Here is a 7,377-nt window from a genome sequence, read left to right as displayed (position 1 = left end):
ATGAATGTATACTGTTATACAGTTATGCCCTTCGGGCTGAAGAATGCCGGGGTTACGTACCAACGGTTAGTTAACAGAATGTTCGTTGATCAGATCGGAAAAAATATGGAAGTGTATGTCGACTATATGCTAGTCAAATCCAAGACTGCCGATAACCATATTTCCAATCTAAAAGAATGTTTTGAAATCTTGAGGAAATACAATATGAGGCTAAATCCCTAGAAATGTACTTTTGGAGTAGCGTCGGGAAAGTTTCTAGGATTCATAGTCAATACAAGGGGGATAGAGGCGAACCCAGAAAAAATCAGGTCATTATTGGGGATGCCTTCGCCCAGCTCCCGTAAAGAAGTTCAGAGCTTGAATGGAAAAGTGGTGGCGTTAAACCGATTTATTTCAAAGTCCACTGACAAGTGTTTGCCCTTTTACAACTTGCTCAGAGGAAATAAGAAATTTGAATGGACTGAGGAGTGCGAGCTGGAATTCCTCGCCCTAAAGACACATTTGACATAACCCCCAGTATTGTCTAAGCCTATATTTGGAGAGCCCCTTTTCCTATATTTGGCCGTGACAGAAAATGCAGCCAGCGCCGTGTTAGTTCAAGAAGAAGACCGTGCTAAAAAACTGGTGTACTATATAAGCAAAAGACTTCTTGGGGCTGAATCACAGTATCCACTGACAGAAAAGATAGCATCCTGCTTGATATTAGCTTCTAGGAAGCTTAGAACATACTTCCAGTCCCATTAAATCCACGTCATGACCGACCAACCTCTAAGGCAGGTTTTGCAAAAACCTGAAGTGTCAGGACATCTTTTAAAATGGGCAGTAGAACTCAGCCAGTTCGAGATACGGTACACACCACGGACCTCGATCAAAAGCCAGGCCCTTGCTGATTTTGTGGCTGAATGCACCTGATTTCAAGAGGAGCTTTTGAAGGAACCGGTACAGGAGTTATGGAGAATATTCATGGATGGCTCATCTAGTGAGAATGGATCCGGAGCTGGGATCATATTGATCTCTCTAGAGGGGCATCAATTCCATACAGTGCTGAGATTCAGATTCGAAGCATCAAACAACGAAGTTGAGTATGAGGCTTTGTTAGACGGGCTTAGAGTGGCAAAGGAATTGAAAGCAAGGGTCGTTCAGTGTTATAGCGATTCCCAGCTCGTGGTCAATCAAGTGTTGGGGGAATATCAAGCATGTGGTGCCAAGATGGCAGCTTACCTAGCTAAGGTGAAGAGAGAGCTATCAGAATTTGAGTACAGTACCGTCGAACAGATCCCTCCCGAGCAGAACACTAATGCTGACGCTTTGGCAAGGCTTGCCACCACCAAGGAAGCTGAGACTTTGAACGAGTACCGGTGGAATTTTTGGAGAGTCCAAGTGTGGCAGAAAAAGTGATAGAGGTCGAGATGATTGACACAAGGCCGACCTGGATGACCCCTATAGTGGAATACCTTACAACAGGAAGGATACCTAAAGAAAGAAAGATACTCTATCAAGCTCCAAGATATGTGATAATAGATGGAACGTTATATCGACGTGGTCATTCACTTCCTCTTCTATGGTGTGTTATGCCTGAGGAGGCTAAAACCATTCTACAAGAGGTGCATGGAGGCTTTTGTGGAGATCATGCTGGGGGGCAAAACATAGCCTTGAAAATATTAAGGCAGGGTTATTTTTAGCCCACTTTAACAAAAGATTCCATTTCCCATGTTCAGAAATGCGACAAATGCCAGCGCTTCACCACAGTCGCCCGAGTTGCTCCAGTCGAGTTGACGATGATCTCATCCCCGTGGCCATTTGCAGTATGGGGCATTGAATTAATAGGATCCTTGCCTATGGGAAAGGGATGAGTTCACTATGCGGTGGTGGAAATTGATTATTTTACGAAGTGGGTAGAAGTCGAGCCTTTGGCAACCATCACTTCAAAGAGAGTCCTGGACTTTGTGGTGAAAAACATTGTATGCCGATTTGGGCTCCCTAAAAAGATTGTGTCAGATAATGGAACCCAGTTTGATAGTGATCTCTTCACCAATTTATGTGAAAAGCACGAAGTTATTAAAAGTTTTTTTTGGTTGCATATCCACAGGCCAATGGACAGGTCAAGACTGTGAATAAGACTCTAAAGGCGAGCCTTAAGAAAAGGTTAGATGATGCCAAAGGAGTATGGCCCGAGCAGCTCTCGCAATACTTTGGGCATACCGAACTTCCCACAGAACTTCCACAGGACACACTCCTTTCTCCTTGACTTTCGGAAGTGAGGTCGTCCTTCCCATCGAAGTGAAGGTAGCCACGCACAGGCTAAGGACATTCAGCCAAGAGCAGAATGATGAGTTACTTAATGCGTCTCTTGACCTGATTGATGAGAAACGAGAGGATTCACAACTATAGCTCGCACATTACCAACAAAAAATCACTTGTTATTTTAATTCCAAGGTCAAAAGACGTAGTTTTGGTTTGGGCGACCTAGTTCTCCGAAGGGTCTTTTTGGCGAACAAGGACCCTAAAGACGGCGCTTTAGGTCTGAACTGGGAAGGACTCTATCAGATCGTGGAAATTTTGCGTGAGGGAACTTTCAAGTTAGCTCGACTTAGTGGAGAAACAGTCCCACGGACCTGGAACGCAATGTACTTAATGAATTATTATCAATAGTATTACCAACCATCTATGTAAGGCTTAATTATAAAAGCCATTTAATTAAATAATGAGGGATTGTTATATAGTTTTTCTTGTTCGTATGGTTTTAAATATTTTTCCTTTATAAGGTTATTTATAAATTAGTTCGTGTATTAATATTTGTAAAAGCAACCAAGAAAGTCTTCACATTCTGGTTACTTAGGGGGCATATAACCCGAGGTGAATCAGAGCAAGGTTGCAGATTTAATAAATACAATCCTAGATACAACCAGGTACAAAAATATCCTGGATATAACCAGGTCAAAACTTAGAAGCTTGGAAAATTGATTATCCGACGACTTTCCTCAAAGCTCGAGGTGTAAATAAACCTAGCACGGACTAAGTTAAAATTACTTAAAATCCTGGATACAGCTAGGTACAAAAATATCCTGGATATAACCAGGTTAGAAACTTAGAAGCTTGGAAAATTGATTATCCGACAACTTTTTAAGAGCACGAGGTGTCAATAAACCTAGCACGAACTAAGCTCAAATTACTTAAAACCCTAGATACAACTAGGCCCAAAACTTAGAAGTTAACAAAAATTGAATATTCGATGGCTTTCCTAAAAGCTCGAGATGTCAATAAACCTAACGCGAACTAAGTTTAAAATATTTAAAACCTCGAATATAACTGGGTCCAAGGCCTGACACATAACAGGTACGATATAAATAACAACATTAAATTTGGAAATAACCAAACTCAAAATATGTATCCCGATCTAATGATCGATTCCTAAAATCCCGAATGTGAAAGTATAAGAAAGCATAAACATGAGGGATAATCAAGGAAAGGACAAATAGATTAAAAGTTAGATATATGAATTAAAATTCAAGTTGTCCTGAGGAGAAAAACCTCGAACTAAGCCCAAGGGAAATTGTTTACAAACACATATAAAAAAAAGGAAAGAGAAATAAAGAAGGCTTCATCAAGCCCCTCCAGGGTGTTCAGAGGACGTGACCTCCTCAATCTACTGCTCGCCCGAAGTGGAAGCATCCCCTGTCTTCGACGACTCTTGCAAGATCCGAGCTTTGAATTTCTCGAGGTATGGATCCCACAGCTCGGGAGCCATGAAAGAGAAGTTGCCATCCTGGTTAAATGCCCAGCAATGATACAACATGTCTTCCATGGCAGACAGTGAGGCCGCTTTCTCTTCTTTAACCACAGCCTCAGCATCTAGCTGCTTTGCTTTGGCCCCAGCAACCTCGACCTAAAGAGTAGCCAAGGCCATCTTTGCGGCCTGCTCGCTTTCTTGAGACGATGCAAGGGCGAACTTGACATCATGCTCGCTCTTTTGAGTAGCTGCAAAGGCAGCTTTGGCGACCTACTCGCCTTCTTGAGCAGTAGCCAGGGCGGTCTTGGCGGCTTGGAGCTCAGCTTGGAGTTCATCATTCCTAGTCCTAGCTCGGGCTATACTGCGGTGCTGAGCCAGAGCCGATTGCAAAATAAAGAGACAAGTTAGATGCATACTTGGGTAAAATGAAAAGAGGAAATTCACTAAGGAACGATATCTTACTGTGAGGGTCATCCCCAAGGCTGACTCCAGGACGTTCTCCGGGCTCTGTTCTTCTATCGTCCTTAGATCCCTTGGGTTGGCTTTGTAAACATGCTCCACCATGTGGTTCGCCGTCTCGTAAAGGGTCCCCCGAAAAGTATTGGGGATCTTCTCCAGATCCTAAGGATCGACTGGAATGCGTACAGTAGCGGTAGGGACAAAAGGAGCTGGGGGATAAACTTGTATTACCTAATCCTGAGCAGGCGTGAACCGAGGAGGAGGAGGTGGAGGAGGAATCCTTTTCTCCGTCACGGTGGAAGCCGGAGTTGCTAAGCTCATACCTTTCCCCTTAGTAGGGGATTTAGAGGCGTTTCCTGTTGTAGGAGGTGTTTTCTTCGTAAATCGGGGCTTCTTTGTGACAGGACTCGAGCTGGACTTTCCACCCTGGAAAGTGGTACAGAGGTTAGGATCTCCGGATCGATCCATTTCTTCGTTTGAAAAAAATAAGAAGAGAATTAATACACAAGTAAAGTCAGAAATTTACATAAAAGAAATAGATAAAAGTCCTACCCTCCGGGCTGGGGGAGGAGTCTATTATCATGACCTCCGGCCTTGGGAATACTGGAGGAGAAGAGGAGTCTAAGTCTAGAATTTCGTGGATTATGGGAGGTTCGGGCTTAGGTTCTACCTCGGGGCTAAACTCGTCTACATATTGCCTAAAGCTAGGGGCAAAGACGCCCTGGAGAAAAGAGGGCCACGACCTACAATTGGTCCCATACTCCTAAAAAATGGCTTACCTAAAAGTTGAGGTGTTATCTACAACAATAGTACCTCTAGGGTAACTCGTATCATGGCACAACACTAAGTGATCCACGCACTGGAGCAAGGTAATGTTATGATCTGGATTGGTAGGGTGGTGGTGGACGAGCAGGTTTGGGTTAAATCTAACTAGCCTAAAGTTAGCAACAACCCTATTGAATTCCCTATAGGGGTATGGGTTACCTTGGCCGGAGGGGCTATCTGCTGTCCCCGATGCAGCTCATTCTAGGTCAGGACCCCGAGCAGCATCGGGAGCCCGCCTCTTTCACACAAGAGGAACTTCATCTTCTTCTTGTTTCTCGCATTTGGTGGCCTCAGAGTCTCCTTCTGGGGGAGGTGGGAGCTCGTGGACTACTGGAAGGTTAGCCCGTGTCCTTCTTAAGGCCAAAGTCTGGCCTTCACCGATCAATTGGCACACCAGCATCGTGACATCATTCATGAGCTGGCGATAATCCTTCTCGCTGGGTGGGAGCCCAAACAATGTGTCATACTGACCCCCGAGGGTCGCAAACTTCTCCGTCCTCACGAATACAAAAAATGGTAAACTCAATTAATATAAACACAAGGAGTATATCTATTAAAAAGAGAGAATGACTTCTCGAGCTTGGAAAAGAAAGAAGACTTACGAGGACAATTGAAATATCGATGCTCACAGTTGCAGAACCCGTTCGACATAAAGAATTGATCCTTATAGTCGTTGGGGTGGCTGGGAGCTCGATAACCGAGGTTGATTTCGAGAATCTGGTGAGGTAGTAGAATTCGTCACCTTGCCCTCTTTGCTCTGGGTTGGTCTTAAGGCAGAAGAAGTAGAGGATATTTGCCGGAGTGGGGACCTCCCACTGATGCTTTAAAAAGAGGTATTTCAGTCCCGCCAGAAGTCGGTATGAATTTGGGGGGAGCTGAAACGGTACCAATTTTACGTAGTTGAGGAAATCAGCAAAATATTGGTCTAGGGGAAGGAAGGCCCCTACCTTTAAGTGCTTGCCATTAAAGGCTGCGAAGTCATCCTAGAGGGGTGCACAGCTCCATTCCCCTACAAATGGAGGTCGGGGAAGGAGGACCCCAGAACCGAACTCTATGTTGTGGCTTAGCATTATTTTATTGACCCTTCCTTGGGTCGTGATCTTGGAGACAATCGTCTCTGCCTCGAAGAACGCATTGGCGTTAATCACAATCTCCCTCTCTACCACAGGGTCGAAATGAGGAAGAGGAGATTCGGAGGCGATCTCTTTTCCCTTGTTGGTTTGTTGAGCCGACGAGCCAGGTGCATTTTTCTTGGGTACACTCTTCTTGGGTACGCTCTTCTTGGGTGCCATTAGATCGCCTAACGAACAAGAATGACGAGTCACTTAGTAGGCGACCTAAGATTTTGCAAAGGTTATGACATGGATGTACGGGAGCGAATGATATCTATGATATACGAGCTGAGTTAGTCTTAGCCCATTGCATGATCCCACGCGCTACCCTACGCTATGCGCCTCGGTTTCCCAATAGATCCCTGACGTTTAGGGATTCGTGTGTCAGAAAATCCGGCCACTACTGTCCTTGGGGGGCGGTTTAGAGAAAAAAAAACCACCCAAGAAACGTGTTCCCTAAGCAATCTGATTTTTGCACCCTAACCTTTCATCTTCTATAACCCGAATGGGTATTTCCTAAAATTTTCCATAAATTACCCAAATCTACCAAGAAAATACCCAGTTTCATGAATGTTATAGTTTTAGGAGATACTCTAAACCTTCTTAGTAAACCTTAAGTTGAAGCCTATGTGCCAAAAACATTGAGAAAACAACCTAATATTAACTACGGTGAAGCATGGGTGAGCATGGTAAATAAAATGCAGAAATCAATAAAGAAAGAATTTATTTGAAGCGACAAGACTTACAACGTGTTCGTCGGTAGAAGTAGATTTCGCAAGGCCTGGAAGACCCACTCCTGAGTAATTGAGCAACTGGGCTTCGGAGAGATTGTGTAACAAAAGGTTTTTTGGGTCTCTTTTCTCTGGGAAGGAAGAAGGGTTTGACAACACAGAAGAAAGAAAATGAAGAAAGATTTTGAATAAAAGGTGATGAACTATGGAAATTGTCAACCCTATTTATACGTAAACAACATAAATCAATTTGAACCATCCGATTTGGTCAGTAAAAGATCCGAGGGCTGTGTTTCTAAGGACAAAACGACGACAAAAAGTTGACAAGACAATTATTGCAGTCCTCGAAACCCCCATACGCCAATTGTAGTGTTCCACGTGTCCAATACTCAAGTAATGGGTAGGCATGGTTTATTGCTATAGAAGTCTAAGAGTCTCTACTGTGTAGGTCAGAAGATGACGTCATAAACCACGAGCAGAGACTTGGGGGAAAATGTGTATCCCAATTTCAGCACAGGTC

This window comes from Humulus lupulus, chromosome 4 (assembly GCF_963169125.1).
Source record: "Humulus lupulus chromosome 4, drHumLupu1.1, whole genome shotgun sequence".
Taxonomy (NCBI): domain Eukaryota; kingdom Viridiplantae; phylum Streptophyta; class Magnoliopsida; order Rosales; family Cannabaceae; genus Humulus; species Humulus lupulus.
The sequence above is the reverse complement of the archived record's forward strand: the minus strand, read 5'-3'. Positions refer to the sequence as shown.